The sequence below is a fragment of the Euprymna scolopes genome, chromosome 32, assembly GCF_053919585.1.
Source record: "Euprymna scolopes isolate OS-2025 chromosome 32, ASM5391958v1, whole genome shotgun sequence".
NCBI classification, from domain to species: Eukaryota; Metazoa; Mollusca; class Cephalopoda; order Sepiida; family Sepiolidae; genus Euprymna; species Euprymna scolopes.
The window spans coordinates 84739863-84757797 of NC_136513.1; the positions used below are offsets into that span (position 1 = coordinate 84739863).

At 33.3% G+C, this 17935-nt stretch overlaps 2 protein-coding genes across 3 annotated transcripts in view; one reads left to right on the top strand and one right to left on the bottom strand.

Moving 5' to 3' along the window:
- LOC145256121 (uncharacterized) overlaps positions 1 to 584 on the bottom strand; it is a 52126-nt gene extending 51542 nt beyond the window's left edge. The window contains exon 1 of the mRNA XM_080114706.1: positions 315 to 584. The gene's annotated coding sequence lies outside the window, so the exon portion shown is untranslated. The remainder of the gene's footprint in view (positions 1 to 314) is intronic.
- LOC145256460 (acylphosphatase-1-like) overlaps positions 1 to 17935 on the top strand; it is a 417812-nt gene that overhangs the window by 200815 nt on the left and 199062 nt on the right. The gene's annotated exons all lie outside the window — the stretch shown is intronic.

Here is a 17935-nt window from a genome sequence, read left to right on the forward strand (position 1 = left end):
ACAAATTAAACAGCAGACCAGCTTAATGCGGGTAATGGCCTCCCGCTTTATGGTTTTTTAAATCAGAGATTTGCTTCTCCTAGAAAGGTTGCCTTCACCACGGCTTACGGGAGCCCTCTCCACCCCAATAAACATATACAAACACACACACAAATATACACGGTGCTAGTTGGCCGTTGACCCAGAAAAAGAGTTCATTCGCCCTTTGGAAGGTCTTGTTTTTAATCCTTCAGGGAGACTATCCGCCCTCCTCACCAAGCAAGTCTGGTGGGGGAACCAGTTCATGTGTAGGAAGAATAATATATGCTTCATACCTTTTGTTTTCTTGACGATTTCTTCTGTATCTTCCCGCTGATCCGCACCATATAATTGAGACAACTGTTCTTCTTTGTGAAAACCATAAAACAACTCTTTATATTTTTATAATATAAATTTATTAAAGTTGTCTCAATTGGTTTGCACAAGATCTGCAGTTTCTACATTTTCTGTTCATACAGCTCCTCCCAGCTGTCTGTCCACCCTTGTCTACGTCTGTCTGCTTTGGTGGTCAAATCTCAACTCTCTCAATCTCTCCAAAACTAACTACATCACGTGTTCTCTTACGTCACCTAATTACGTGTCTCATACCAATCTAATCCACCTAGTTATTCGTTTATTTAAAACCCAAAAGAATGTTTACATCTATTTTCTATTTTCGCATTCCTTTTGCGATTTACACGTCAATCATTTCTTTCTCAATTTAATTGTTTATTCTTCTAATCATAATAACTGATCCAGCGAGTATCCGTCGCTCAAATCAATTAATAAGAATACAATAACAATAATAATAATGTTTTGACCATTGCTCCCGCTTGTCACAGTTAACAGATACTACGCTATGATCACAGCCTAAAGGGTCATAACATTACACAATAACCATTAGGTCAGCCTGACATGATCTTTAAAATAAAGTAAACGATTCGCGCATGCGCATTCGTGAAACAGTTGACAAACAGATAAAAATCAGATGACCTCCAAATATCAAATTTTCAATTTTGGCCCGTAACAGCCCTTTTTTCGGATGAAAAACCATTACAATTTTTTTTTCACATGTCTGGATACCCTATATACCTAATTTCAAGTCTGATGATCTAAAATCCGTTGAGTTTAGAGGTTGCGAAATGTCATCGCGCCCCCCCCACACACACACACATACACACGCATATTCTCACTTTGATAGCTATATAGACTTTCAGGCCGCTCAGCGTTGCCCGGTCATAAAATACGCATAAATATCAAATTTAATTATTTTTTTACATGGAAGTCACCACTTATCAAGGCCCGGAAGCCACTCGGGGATAAAGGTTATTGCGTGTACAGTAATCAATGGGATAGTATCGTAGTAATCGTTAGTATTGGAGATTTGATAAAGTGCCTTACTTAAGGGGGTGGTTCATCAGGAATTTGTTTATGTTGGACTTGAAGATATTCAAGTTGTAGTTAGGTGGGAAACAGGCAGACGGAAGAGGGTTTCACTGGCGTGCACTTCTAAGAAAGAAACTTTGTTCATGGAATTTACGTTTTGGTTTTGGCACAGTTAAAGAGTGGGGAAAAATTTTGACAGTGGTTTCAGCTAGATGGTTGTTTATCGTGAAAGATTGGCGAGTGGGAACCAGGGATTAGAGCTCAGACGAGCACTTGCCATGGAAGTAACGATAAAACAAAGACAGGCTCGCAACGTCTCTTCTGGGGGAGAGAGGCTGCAGCGAAGAGAAAAGGGCAACTAAAACATGTGCATGCGAGTATTATATTTTTTTTCTAAACAGTTCACTTATTGTAAGTAAAAAAAAGGTAATCTCCAAAAATACCGTTAGGGCTTACAACATGGCCGCCAGAAGAGTCACGTGATCCGGTTGATCCAAAACATTAATCGCCGTATTACGAAACCGGAAAACGCAAATTTAAAGCATAATGTCTACGAACGTGCGTAGACATTTTGTAAACATTGTTTTTAAAAAATAAAAAATAATACTTCTATTATGTTTTAAACGACTGTAATAGTTTATTTTGGAAGTATATTTCATAAAGAAAATTGACAACCCACTTTAAAAACAGAAATTACGAGTTTTATATATTTTATTCGCAGTTTTTTGTTGGGGGCGTCAAAAATTCCGCCTAAAATTCTGATACACCTAGTCGACCACTTGTTTGTTCTGAATAAAATACTTTTTATAAACACTGTTTTAACTAAAAACAACCTAAGATTGTTTCTCAAAGTTTGCCTATTTTTATAACAATATTATATCAACAAAAAATTAAATACAAACAAATTGTGATTGTTTGTCAAAGTTTGCCTTCAAGGCTGCGTTTTCCATTTGCACGATTCATGTTTTGGATCAACCGGATCACGTGACTCTTCTGGCGGCCATGTTGTAAGCCCTAACGGTATTTTTGGAGATTACCAAAAAAATACTCGAGTTGAGATCGAAACCAAAAACTAAAGATGTTAACTCAAGTACGATAGCCATTAGGCCAGAGTAACACGATCTTTAAAAGGTGTTAGCAAACTATTAATTCTTTACATCAATAATCTGTAATGTAAACGAATCACGCATGCGCATTTATGAAAAAGTTAGGAAACAGAAAAAATTCGATGACTCCTACATACCATTTTTTTCTTTTTTTGTCCTTTAGCAGCCGTTTTAATTTTTTTTAATTTTTCGGATGAAAACCGATTTAAAAGTTTTTTACATGTCTGGATGTCCGATATATCAAATTTCAAGTCTGTAGAGAAAACATTCATTGAGTATATAGGTTGAGAAGTGTCCTCACACACGTACACACATTTTCTTTTTTATAGTTATATAGATAGATAGGTTGAATTAGAACTAAAGTATTCTCGTTTCGAAGGCATTGGTTAGATATATGAAAAATGAATTATTTGAAATAATAAACCGTTTACAATGCAATCGATTTTTTTTTTAGTATTTTTTTTTTTTTTTCAATTTACGATTTGTCGAAATACGGTGGCCATATCTCTTTTTACCCTATACCCGTTTATGTATTCAGTCAGTGTAGTCTAGGAACCGATTCATAACAATAGCCTTAGGCTAGAATTCGCGCGTTGTGTCGCAAAATGAATTCGAATAAAGTATGCTTGTTTGGAAATCAATGTTTATGTATTAGAATTCTTAAAAATATTAAACTGTTAAGAATGAAATACAATTGAATACCGAATCAAGAAAAACTTTTATTTTTAATAGCACGGCATTTATAACGGATTATTACAAAGAAAAATAATTCCGATGTCCAATGCTTCCAAAACAGGAACATTTCTCATTAATTAGGTGTATCAATGCGCGAGTTGATATATCTTGTAATGTTTGTCTACGTTACCAAGTCATGAAATACGCATAAATATTATATTTTTATTAATGCACAATTCTTATTTATTATAAACAAAAATATCGTAATATTAAACATAACGTTAAATTCCTTTTTTAAAATTTAATTTAAAAAAAAAACACACGGGAAGAAACTGAGACAGTATTATGTTTTTTTTGTTTTTGTTTTCTAAACAGTTCCCTTCTTGTAAATAAAAAGCAAATTTTCGAGCTGAGATCGAAACCAAAACCTAAAAAGAGTAACTCAAGTACGATAACCTTTAGACCAGCGTGACACGTTCTTTAAAAAGTGTTTCTAAAACTACTTATTCTTAACATAAGTAATCTGTAACGTGAACTACGAGAGTCGTGCAATAAGTAATGCCCCTGACTCACTTCCAGTTGTCTGATCTAGCTGAAATTTTTCATGTACAATGATTTATTACAGCTCTGAACTAATTGTGGTTTCTGTCTTACAGGTGTTTGAACTGAGTCAGGAGTGAAATGGAGCCTGTTGAATGTCGAGCAGTGATCCGGTTTTTGTATTTGAAAGGACGCACACCACAGGAGACTTTTGATGAAATGAAAGAAACTTATGGTGATAATGCCCCATCATATGACCTTGTAAAACGCTGGCATCGTAAATTCAAACATGGCCGGAAGTCTGTGGAAACAGCTCCAAGACTTGGTCGCCCCCCCTTCTGCCATTGATGAGACATCTGTCCGTCAAGTTGAGGTTGCCATTTTGGAAGATCGGCGCATTACTATTCGCCAAATAGCCCAAGATGTCAAGATTAGTACAAGGTCTGTGGAAACTATCATTCATGACCATTTGCATATGCATAAGGTGTCTGCCAGATGGATTCCCAGGTTGTTCACAGCATTCCAGAAGCGAGAGTGCTCGAGGATGAATTTGGAGATGTGCCAAGAAGATGAGTCAAAGTTTTTCAAAAGACTGATTACACAGGATGAAACCTGGGTCCATCACTATGATCCAGAGACCAAAGCCCAGTCAATGCAGTGGAAGCACTTGGACTCACCACCTCCAAAAAAGGCAAGGGTGCAGCCCTCCGCTGGCCAGGTCATGCTCACAGTCTTCTGGGACCAGGACGGAGTAGTGATGATAGATTTCCTGGCAAAGGATAGCACAATTACAGGAGCCTATTATGCTTCACTTTTGAGGAAATTAAGGGAAGCTATCAAAATCAAGAGACGGGGCAAGATCAGCAAAAGTACCCTCCTGCTGCAGGACAACGCTCCGGTTCACAACTCACATGTCGCCAGATCAGAAGCACGGGCGTGTGGTTATGAAATCCTCCCCCGTCCTCCCCACTCTCCTGACCTTGCACCCTCTGACTTTCACCTCTTATCAGCTATGAAGATGATGCAGCCTTGATTTCTGAAGTTACGTCGTGGTTGGAGGACCAACCTGGGGTGTTCTACAAAAACGATCTCCAGAGCTGCATCAAACGATGGGAGAAATGCATAACTCTGGGTGGTTCCTATGTAGAGAAAGACTAATAACTGCGCCAAGTTTCGTTGCTCTACTCCTATGGGAAGTGGGTCAGGGGCATTACTTATTGCACGCCCCTCGTATCCCCCCATGCGCATTTGTAAAACAATTAACAAACATAAAAATCCAGTGACTCCCACGTATCAATATTTTAATTTTAAACTCTTTGCCACCGTTTTTTTTTGGGGGGGGGGAAACCCGATTTAAAAGTTTACCACGTGTCTGAATACACTATATACCAAATATGGAGTCTGTAGATCAAAAATTCCTTGAGTATATAGGTTGAGAAGTGTCTGCACATACGTACATGCATTCTCACTTTTATAGATAGATAGATAGATAGATAGATAGATAGATAGATAGATAGATAGATTAGAACTAAAGCATTCTCGTTCTGGAGGCATTGGTTAGATATATGAAAAATGAATTATTTGAAATAATAAACCGTTTACAATGTAGTGGATATTTTAGGGTTTTTTTTTTTTTTTTTTTTTTTCAATTTACGAGTTGTCGAAATACGGTGATCATATCTCTTTTTGCTCTATATCTTTTTATGTGTCCAATCTGTATTGTCTGGGAACGGATTCATGATAAAAGCCTTAGGCTAGAATTCGCGTGTAGTATCGCAAAATCAATTAGCATAGAGTATGCTTGTTTGGAAATCAATGTTTATGTATTTGAATTATTAAAATATTAAATTGTTAAGAATGAAATACAATTGAATACCGAATCAAGAAAAAAATTTTTTTTTAATTGCAGGGCATTTATAACGGATTATTTAAAAAAAATAATTACAATGTCCATTGTTTTCAAAACAGGAACATTTCTCATTAATTAGGTGTATCAATGCGCGAGTTGATATATCTTGTAATGTTTGTCTACGTTACCAAGTCATGAAATACGCATAAATATTATATTTTTATTAATGCACAATTCTTATCTTTCAAAAATGTCATAATTTTTCTTACAATAATAGTGCCGATAGTGAGGAAGGAATGAAACGCAGTAATGTTGAAATTTATGGTGAAGCAAAGGTTGCCTAATCATTAACCAAGACAGTGTATTTATGTATTCATTTGGAAATCCTAATGATCCATCTAAAAAAATTTTCAGTTTTCTTAAAATTATAGTAGCCTTGGTGGGAAGAGAAATTATTTAACATATGTTGTACAATACCTGTCGAGAGTACGTGAAATTGTTTTATATGTCTTTAAATTAGCCGTCCGAGAGTAGGTAAAATTATTTTAAATATGTGTTGTATATTACCCGTCCTCGCAAAGGTAAAATTATTTCATATACATTCTGTAAATTACCTATCCTAGGTAAAGTGCAATTATGTCATACATGTGTAATACCCGTCCTAGAGTAAGATATTATTTTGCTCGAAATAGCAAATGATACATAGACATTAAAAATTCCTTTCCCCTAAGAATAACAAATACGTTCAAAATCAACTTCAATTTTCTCATTGTTTATACGGTCCCGAGCAACGCCAGGTAGCACCACTAGTTTATTATAAACTAAAATACCGTAGTTATTAAACGCAACGTTAAATTCCTGTAAAACAATGAAGTAAAGAAACGGCAAAAAAAAAAAAACTGAGACATGTGCATGTGAGTATTAAAACGTGTTTTCAAACCTGCTTAGTCTTACCATGAGAAATCTGTAATGTGAACAATTCACGCATGCGCATTCGTGAAACAGTTAGCTAACAGATAAAAATCTGATGACTGTCGCGTACCAATTTTTTAATTTTGACCCCTCAGAATATCTTCTTCCGGATGAAAAGTTTCCACGTGTCTGAATACCCTATATACCGAATTTCAAGTCTGCAGATCAAAAATTCACACACATAAATGCAGTTTTATAGATACGTACACTATGTGTATTTGGGCAGCTTTTTTTTCATTTAAACAAACATTATTGAAGAGGAAAACAAGCTTCCATTTGATTATGTATCTTTTAAATTTTTTCTATTTTCCTTGTTATCTTTTTGTGTTGAAAATGTTGATATAACTTCCATAAGCATTTCTTAAAACGTTTTCTTCTGGTACAGCCGGCATCTTCAGCAAGGGGACTGGAACACTAGAAAGAAATAGACGACTGATCAGGAGGTTTTTAATAGAAGCAGTTTGGTTGCCAGATCTAGATCCCTTATAGACGGGCACGAGCGAGCTGGTGATGGGGTTAGTAACTGTGTTGCTTGTAGGGTAGGGGTAAGGGTGAATTGGGGTGTTACGATAAGCATTTTAGAATGTTTGTGCTTGTGTTAAAAGTGACTGCGTTGATTGTAAGCTTAAGAATTTTTATAGAGATGATTTTATGTATTTTCATATTATTTTTTACATTTGTTTCATTTTTTTAACAGAGGCATCACCACTTATCAAGGTCAAGAGGCCACTCGAGAATAAGGGTTAAAGAGTGTACAGTAGAAATTGGACAATATAGTAATCGTTGGTAATGGAAATTCAGTAAATTTATTAACTTATATGGAACGGCTCATCAAGAACCTGTTTACGTTAGACTTGAAGACAACCATATTGTAGTCAGCTGGAAAGCAGGAAAACGGAAGACAATTCCACAGACGTGCAGTTCTAAGAAAGAAGCTTTGTTCATGGAATCTACGTTTAGGTTTAGGCACAGATAACGAGCGGGGGGAATTATTGATAGTGTTTTCAGCTAGACGAGTATTTCTTGTGAAAGTTTGGCGAGGGGGGACCATAGACTGAAGCTCATTCGAACACTTTCCATGAAAATAACGATACATCAGAGAGAAACTCGCAACATCTCTTCTGTGAGATAGAGGTTGCAGGGAAGAGAACATTTGTTTTGTGGTGTATTATTTCAGCTTTTTGGACTAAATTTTATCTGAATTCGGAGGGGGGACAGTTAATTTTTTTATTTCTTGAAAATGTTGGAGAATTGCGCTAGAGTCGACATTATGCATACTTAATCGGTGAGATAGGGTTGTGGTTGTGTAACCGACGGAACTTTTAGGTTTTCAGGTAAATGTATATTTCAGCGGCGTAAATTATTTGACAGACAAAAATTTATAAAAATTATCTATTTTTATATAAAACATATTATTAGACCCTAAGGTTGAAATAAAACCAGAAAAAAATTTATTTTTATTATTCTTTCAACATTAAAATTTAGCTTTTCTAAGGCTTGCCAGATTTGCCTTTTTGAGGCTAAATTTGGCCTTTTTTTACGCTCTTGCATGGAACCATGATTTTGGCTGGTGTTTTTTTTGGGGGGGGAAGGGGGTGGAGGGATTTTTTTTTCTTAATGTGCACTTCAAGTGCGTAAATTATTGTTAAGACATTGGTGGCTTTTTTTTTTTTTCATATTGCCATTCTTTTTCCCCAAATTATTATGTTTTTCTTTTTGTTTTGTTTTTTTAATAAAACATGGACACCAAAAATCATGGTCCCATGAAAATACTCCCCCCCCCCACAAAAAAAAAACATAATAATTCATGTCATTCTTTTATTTTGCCTCATCTTAATTTCCGTAGGAACGATTTTTATTTTTATTCTTTTATATCACCTTAAAATTAAGTATCTATTCTCCGGATAACATACTTGAGAAGTCCGCCAATTTGGCGTTGGTAACCACGGTCAACTTTTAAGGTGGTCAACAAATTTAAAAGGGACAAAACGATATTTCCGATTTTTACACACGCGTGTTTCGAAAGTACACATACACGCAAATACACAGTTTCTTCATACATGCGCATGCATATAAAAATACAAAAAAATATAAAATATATTAAAATATAAGAAAAATATAAGAATACAAAATATACAGCATATACAGCATATACATACACATATACACACGCATACATCCGCGTATATATACACACAAATACAAACATATACATATACATATACACATCTATATATTTACACTAAACGTAAATACATATCCACACAATATATACACTTATAGAAATACATACACCTATAGGCCCATATATACATATATATACACATATACACACACGAAAATATATACGTATACATAAATACATTAATATATATATACAAATACACATATATATATACACGCATATATATATATATATATACATATATATATATATATATATATATATATATATATATATATGCATCACATAACCACGGTTGCGTACATCTGTAGCCCTGTGATACTATTTCTTTTTTTTTAATTATAGTTAATGTTTATAGTTAATTTCTTATGAAATAAACTTTATATTAATTCATGGTCAAAATTTATTAGGAGCTAGTTATTAATTAATAAAATGCACTCCAAGTTCGGCAGTATGGTAATCCCATTCAATAAATATATTAATATGGCCACTCGCCAAAGTGAAATCTTGGCGATGGAGAGGATAATGTTAGGCATCACTCTACAAGATAGAAAGATAAACATCTGGATCCGCCAACAAACAAGAGTGATTGACATCTATACTGTCATCAAAACATTCAAACAGATGGGCAGGATACATAGCCAGACGACATGACAACAGATGGTCTATTAGAACAATAGAATGGACACCTTGTGAATATAAGAAGCCAAAGGCAAGACAAAGAACGAGATGGAGGGACGATCTGATACAACACATGGGTCCCACATGGCAGCGGATAGCTCGGGGCAGAGATAGATGGCTAAAGTTCAGGGAGAGGTTTCTCACCCTTATTAATTGATTAATTCATTGATTGATATACCTAGCGGTGGACATCGCATCCCCATTATGTTACCTAGCACCTTATCCACTTTCTGATGAGAAGCATTAGGTTTTGAAATACCATGTCATAAAGAGCCCTCACTTACTCAACACCCCTAATTAATGTGTACTCCTGTTGAATAAATGATAGTTTTTTTACCTTCATTTTCCTTTCTTGTTTACTTCTAAAAAAGCTCAAATACAATTTTGTTCAGTCTCCCATTAATGAAATGAATTTATTCTCTTCCTTTAACTTTCCACACACACACACACACACACACACACACACACACACACACACATACACACACACATATATATATATATATATATATATATACACACACACAAACACGCATATATATATAGATAGATAGATAGAAAGATAGATAGATAAATAGATAGATATAGATAGATATATCTATATCTATACTAGCAGTTCAGCCCGATTTGCTTAGACCCTATGTACTGTTCATAACTTTATATATATATATATATATATATATATATATATATATATATATATTTTACATAGGCATCACCACATTATCAAGGCCAAGAGGCCACTCGAGGTAAGGGTTAAAGAGTGTACAGTAGAAATTGGACAATATAGTAATCATTAGTAATGAAAATTTGGTAAATTTGATAACTTATATGAAGCGACTCATCAAGAACTTATTTACGTTAGACTTGAACACAACCATATTGTAGTCAGCCGGAAAGCAGGAAAACGGAAGACAATTCCACAGGCGTGCAGTTCTAAGAAAGAAGCTTTGTTCATGGAATCTACGTTTAGGTTTAGGCACAGATAAAGAGTGGGGGGAATTATTGATAGTGTTTACAGCTAGACGAGTGTTTCTTGTGAAAGTTTGGCGAGGGGGGACCATAGATTGAAGCTCAGTCGAACACTTTCCATGAAAATAACGATACATCAGAGACAAACTCGTAACATCTCTTCTGTGAGATAGAGGTTGCAAGGAGGAGAAAATATATATATTAAAATGTTTGATTCATGTCCAGGTAACCTACATCTAAAATTTTAAGTGTTTAGATCCAACATTGGCGGAGAAGTTTGATAGAATCTGCAAAGGTCAACTCTTTCAACTTTGACCTCTTGGCAACCAGATTTTTGCCAAGAAACTGATTAAAAAGCTTACTGCATGTCTGCATACTCTTTATCTAAAGTTTCAAATGCTTAGACCCAAAATTGGCTGAATAGTTTGCTAGAGACCACAAAGGTCAAATCTTTTATAACTTTGACTCCTTGGCGGACAAAGTTTCGGCCAAAAACCGATTAAAAAGCATTACCCAATATACTTTATGTAAAATTGCAAATGTTTAGACCTAAAATTATTTATAAAAAAATACATGATTTAAGTGCCATCAGCTATAATCGAAATCGAAACCAAAACTTGTGAAGAATTCTTGGTAAAATTATTTATGACAAGAAATGGAAGTACATAACAATTAAACGACCCGGATGTAAGCGTGACACAGAAAATAACACACGCTATCGTATTAATATATAGATGACACATAATCCCATGAAATGTTCGTGTATATATATATATATATATATATATATATATATATATATATATATTAAGTAATGTGATTTATAATTTAAAAATTAAAAAAAAAAATTTTTAATTTAAAAATCAAATTTTAATTAAATTAAAAATCAGTTTCATAAGAAGGAACAACAACAAAGTCAATTATCTGTACGATCGTTTCGGAAATCCGTGCTTTTTATTTGTGGTATACATGAAGTCACGTAAAACAATTGTACATAGTTTTTTTGGTAAGCACGGTCTCCTCATCAGCAAATTTAGGAGGATTTCTATTGAATTGAAAAGACACTAAAAATAAACCTAGCATTAAAAGTAAGGCAGATGAATCTGAAAAATTGAAGTAAAAGGTTTGGATTTAAAATTTATAAGAAAATTAGTATAGGTTAGAGATAGAAATGAGTAGAAAAAATATATTTTTTTTTTTGAATTTGCATAATAAATTTGATTTAAAAATATATAGATATAGTTACCTTTTAGTTTTTCTTTTTTTGAAATCAGGAACTGTATTTAAAGTAGTCATTTAGATGTTTGCTATAGCTTTTTATTTTATTGAATGATGAATTTTAAAAGGGCGACGCTCGTGCAGTAAATTGTTTCCGTTAGCGTATTTTGATTTAAAGACGCTACAGTTAATATCTATAGAGAGAATATTTATTTTGCAAGTTTTTAAGGGGAGATAATTGTCATGTGTTATTGGCTTTATTTATTATTTGATTTACGAGTCTAAGGGTGGTAATTGGTCTCACTTAATTTATTAAAAAAAAAAAAAGTAATCTATTTTTACTAATGAGTAATTTTTAATGATTTAAGGTGGTTTATATTTATTAAATTTAAACCAACGTTTATGATTACATGATAGAAGCTCATGTCTTGAATTTACTAGTTTGGTTGTGCTTTTTATATCTTCATATTTTAAAATTTTTAGGGTTTCTTTTGTACATAATGTACAAAATTTATCTCCTGGTTTATATGATTTGCAAGTCTCAATTATTTGCCATTTTAAGTTGAAAGAAATATTGTTATTTTTTAGTTGCCAAATATAGTTGGATAGAGTAGTTTGGTTTGATAGAGAGTTATTTTTAAAAGAATGTTTGTGCGTTGAAATTCTATGTTTTATTGGGCCAGATGTGGAACCAATATATATTACCTCTGTATTATTATGATTATTTTCCGTTAGGTCTATTGTTGGATTATAATGTGGTGGGTTGGTTAGTAATTGATCGGTAGATTGATTTAAGTTGGTGTTATTATTTAATCTGGTAGTTGAGTTATGGCTGTTGATAGGTTCTTGTATATTTGGAGTTTTTGATACTGTGCAGCTATAGATAGCATTTTTAATTTTACATGAGCCTTGTAGGGGACATTTATTTTTTCTTCTACAGTTACAGTCCGATGTATTTTGTATAGTTGTATTTTGTAATTTATTAATTTTATTATTATTAGAGCTAATTATTTTCTGATGAAGGTTAGGCATAGTAGAGTAAGAGACTTTAATTGTGTTCTTATTGAAAATCTTATTATATCTATGGGGGGTTTTAAAGTTCTTATCTAATATTTTAAAAAATTCTCTAGCTATGTTTGTTTCTAGGTTTTTGGAATACGGGGGGTTGAACCATAGGATCTCCTTGTGTCTATTCTTACGTTTGCGGGTTTTAGTTTGTTGTTTATTTATATTATTATCTAATATTTGTAGTTTGGTTTTGTCTTTTTTTGTCTCCTGGTTATTTTTCTTAACTCGTATACGGGAAGACATTGCCATATTATATGTTATTACGCTCTTAATAGGTTTATTTTTAATGCAGTTTATGTTTCTATCATTTTCATTTATGAATTTAATTTGTGAATTATATCCAGAGTTTTTAAGGGCTTCATTATAGTATTTTTCATTTTTGGTAAATATTGATTTAGTAGAAGACAGTCTAGAAATTCTTAGAGCGATATTGGGAACTATTGATTTTAATATTGATTTAGGGTGGTTTGATTGATTGTGGACATATAGAAGTGATTGGTTAGGTTTATGGTATGGTTCAAAGGTAGAATTTTCAAGATTTAAGGTTATGTCTAAGAAATTAACAATTTTTTTATTAGGGTCGATTTTTATACTAAGTCCATAATTTTTAAATAATTTATGTAGAGCTTTAATTGCTTTTTCATAATTTTTATTAGTAGAATTCGTTATGAAAAGTGCATCATCTCTATATAGCCCTCCTTCAAGTTTGAATTGTTTATGGAGTATACAATTTATTTCATTTAAAAGGAAAAGGCCAACTAGATCAGTGACCTGAGTCGAGTCCGTCGATCCCATTAAAATGTTGAAGTGGTTAGGGGTATTTTTCCTGGTCCAATATTTATTATCAAATGTTATTAAAGACTGTCTAGCTATAAGTATTAGTTTAGTTTCGTCTTGAGTTATATTAGTTAATTTTCGTGCCATTAATAGAGATTTATTAAGTAGGATAGGTGATATAGATTGGTAATATGATTCAATGTCAAAAGAAAGAAATTTGATATTATTTTTATTTTGAATATTAGAAAACCAGTCGATTACTTGGTTGGAAGATTGCCACAGTGGGTATTTTATTATGGATTTAATTTTGGGGATAATTCTATCTAATATGTTTTTACTAACCAGTCCTATATCTGATTTCGAGGGGCAAATGAGTCTAATAGTAGGGTTAATATTGAAGCTGTGTTTGTGGTCTTTTAAAGTAAATCTCTTGGTACCTGGTACCGTTATTTCTGTGTATTTATCTATTTTAAGTTTAGTTAAAATGTTTTTTGCATCATTATTTATTTTATTTAGTGCTGATTTATTAGTAGTTTTATAATTTTTATTAAGTTCTTTATATATTAGATTTTTATATTGTATATAGTCCATTGTGTAGAAATTTCCAGTTTTATCTGCCGGTACTATGAGTGTATTTTGGTGGCTTGTAGAAATAGATTTTGAAAATTTATTTATTTTTTTAAGTGTTGGAGTGATATATTTTTTATTTTTCTTAAATTTAATATTTTTAATCAGGTTGATTAAGTCATTTTCAAAATTGTCAGTGTCTATGTTTCTCTTAGGGTTTTTGTATGTTTTTAGTCTGTAGTATTTCGCTGCTTTTCTTTTTCATTGTCTTGTCTGAGGATGGTTTCTTTTATTTCTCCAGGTTGGTGGTGTATTGGTTCTGTGGTTTCACTTTGGTAATTATCAAAATGTTAGGCTTTCCATCTCAAGTTCCTTATAAATGTATTTATACTTGTAATTAAGCTGGTTATAAAGGTGTCTTTAGGGGGTATGGGGATGCATTTAGTTGATAATTGCATGTCCTTCTTATGAAACATATCTACAATTACGTATATAAACAACCTGTTATAGGGAGCTAATAATTTAAAGGAGATTAGAATAATAGTCTAAAGAGCTAAGTGTATTTTAATGTAATAGTGAAATTACTAGTTTAATTAAAATACGTGACTTCATGTATACCACAAATAAAAAGCACGGATTTCCGAAACGATCGTACAGATAATTGACTTTGTTGTTGTTCCTTCTTATGAAACTGATTTTTAATTTAATTAAAATTTGATTTTTAAATTAAAAAATTTTTTTTTTAATTTTTAAATTATAAATCACATTACTTAATATTGAATTAGCTCTAGGACATTTAACTATCGAGCTTATTATATATCTAAATTACAACGAGCATTTCCTGTATTTTAATTAAACTAGTAATTTCACTATTACATTAAAATACACTTAGCTCTTTAGACTATTATTCTAATCTCCTTTAAATTATATATATATATATATATATACATATATATATATATACATATATATATACATATATATATATACATATATATACATACATATATATACATATATATATATATATATATATATATATATATATATATATATATATATATATATATATATATATATATATATATATATATACACACACACACACACGGCATAATCGCGTTGACACACCGATTCTCGTCAGATCACGGAAGTTAAGCAACGTTGAGCCTGGTTAGTATCATCTGGGTGACTATTTGGGAGTTCTAGGCGCTATATGTGCTCTCCGCTTATCTCGGCATTTGTTTCCAGTCGTCCTATACTTCACTTCACTTGTCACTGGTATTTAACAATGTCGTCTCAGGAGAGGTGTGGTTGGAGATTGCGCACCTCCTGCCACAAAAAATTCATGCGCAAGAAACCCTTCGTGGGTAGACTGAAGGAGCCTGATATATATATATAGATATATATATATATATATGATTAATTTTTTTTGGAAAAAGAATTCCAGCAGAGTGCTCAATTAAAAGGAAAATCCAAATTGTAAGAGCGTATTTATATTTTGTGTACAGAAAGTTGTTAGTTGAGACAGATCATTGGTACCGTCGGTTTCAAGCCCGATAATAAGGCCCGTTTAAGGTATCCTTATCAAGCTCTCTTCAGCCAATATTCGTCTCCTAAAACGGGCCTTATTCGTCTACCTTAAACGGGCCTTATTATCGGGCTTGAAACCGACGGTACCAATGATCTGTCTCAACTAACAACTTTCTGTACACAATATATATATATGTGTGTGTGTGTGTGTGTGTGTGTGTGTAGATTTTTCTACTTAGATGACATTAGCATTCATTTCAATCGGTCGCTTACAAATTATCAGCCTGGTTTACTTGGCACTCGAGACAATCACTTTCCATTGTGTCTGATTTAGCAACATCGACCTAAGAAAGTGTCTCTTTATCCTTTTCATTTTTTTTTGTCCTCATCCTCTTTCGAGAATGGCGACCGAAAATCCCAAACCCGCCAACCGATGATAATGCTGTTACCAGAGACAGACAGTTGGCTGCTGTATAGGAGGGGCGATGTCGCTTGATACAAAATCTTAGAAGCTGGTCCGTTCTTAATATGCGTCCGTTCTTTCCGTGAATTTAGCGAGGAAAATGCTATTCCAGACAAAATCAAAAACGCAAGTGTGATAGAAAAAAATAAAATACTATTTTAATTAAAAGTGTGACGGATAAAATAAAATGCTATTTAATTTCAAGTGTGACAAACAAAATAAAATACTATTTTAATTTCAAGTGTGACAGAGAAAATAAACTGCTATTTAATTTCAAGTGTAATAGACAAAGTTAAATATTTTTTGTTTCAATTGTGACAGACAAAATAAAATACTATTTTAATTTGAAATGTGACAGAGAAAATAAAATCCTTTTTAATTTCAAATGTAATAGACAAAATTAAATATTTTTGTTTCAAATGTGACAGACAAAATTCATGAATATTTTATTATTTAAAGTGTGACAAACAAAATATAATGCTATTTTAATTTCAAGTGTAACATATAAAAAAATACTAATTTTACTTCAAGTGTGACCGACAAAATAATATTCTATTTTGATTTTAAGAGAGCCTGACAAAGTAAAGGAATGTTTTACTTTCAAGATGAAATAAATTGCTATTTTCTTTTAATTTTGAGAGACAAAATAAAATGCTATTTTAATTTCAAGTGTGACAGACAAAGTAAAGAAATATCAAAGGCCTTCGACAAGGTATGACATAAAGGCCTACTTCACAAGATCTCCAGCTACGGTATGACTGGAAATATTCTCTCTATCATTAAATAATTTCTCTCTGATAGGCTCATAAGAGTAGTGGTTGATGAACAAAAATCAGAGGCCTGCAATATTAATGCTGGAGTCCCTCAGGAGTCAATCCTGGGCCCAACTCTGTTCCTGATCTACATCAATGATCTCCCTAAACACATACTTAAATCATTCGTTGACATCTATGCTGATGACACGACCATCTACGGCAACACATCAAAGGCTGTAAATGACAAAGTTCTCTCTGATTCTCTCTCCTCTGATCTCGAGCGCGTGGTTCAGTGGGGGAAGACATGGCTGGTTACCTTTAATGCATCTAAAACCAAACTCCTATCTTTACATCATCAACGCTCTGATCCCCATCTGGCATCAATTGAAATGGATGGCTCTCGTCTAGGAGAAGCCCCACTTTTTGACAAGCTTCTGGGCTTGACCTTCACTCCTGGTCTGAAATGGAACACGTACATCAAGTCTGTTGCCCAGGTTGCTGGAAAGATGGTGGGATCCTTCTACCGCTCCAGAAGATATCTCATTACTGATGCAATTCTCTATCTATATAAAAGCCAAGTACGTCCAAGGATATCTGGGCTGGAGCTGCAAAAAACAGCCTATCCTGCCTTGACAGAGTACAAAATAGACTTCGTGGCTTAGTGGGCGATGCCCTTTTCTCTTCCCTGCAACCTATCTCCCACAGAAGATACGTTGCAAGCCTATCTTTGTTTTATCGTTATTTCCATGGCAGGTGCTCATCTGAACTCCAATCTCTGATCCCCCCTCGCCAATCTTTTACAAAAAATACCCGTCTAGCTGAATCCACAGTCAAAAACTTTCCCCACTCTTTATCTATGCCTAAATCAAAACGTAGATTCCATGAACAAAGCTTAGAACTGCACGCCTGTGGAACTCTATTCCGTTTGCCTGCTTCCCTCCTGACTACAACTTGGATGTCTTCAAGTTCAACGTAAACAAATTCCTGGTGAACCGCCCCCTTAAGTAGACACTTTAAATATCCACACTAAGTACTGTACTTACAATAACCCTTATCCCTGAGTGGCTTCCGAGCCTTGATAAATGGTGATCATCTTATAAAAAAATCTTAATTGCAATTGTGACAGACAAACGGAAGTCTTATTTTATTTCTAAGTGTGATACATAAAAT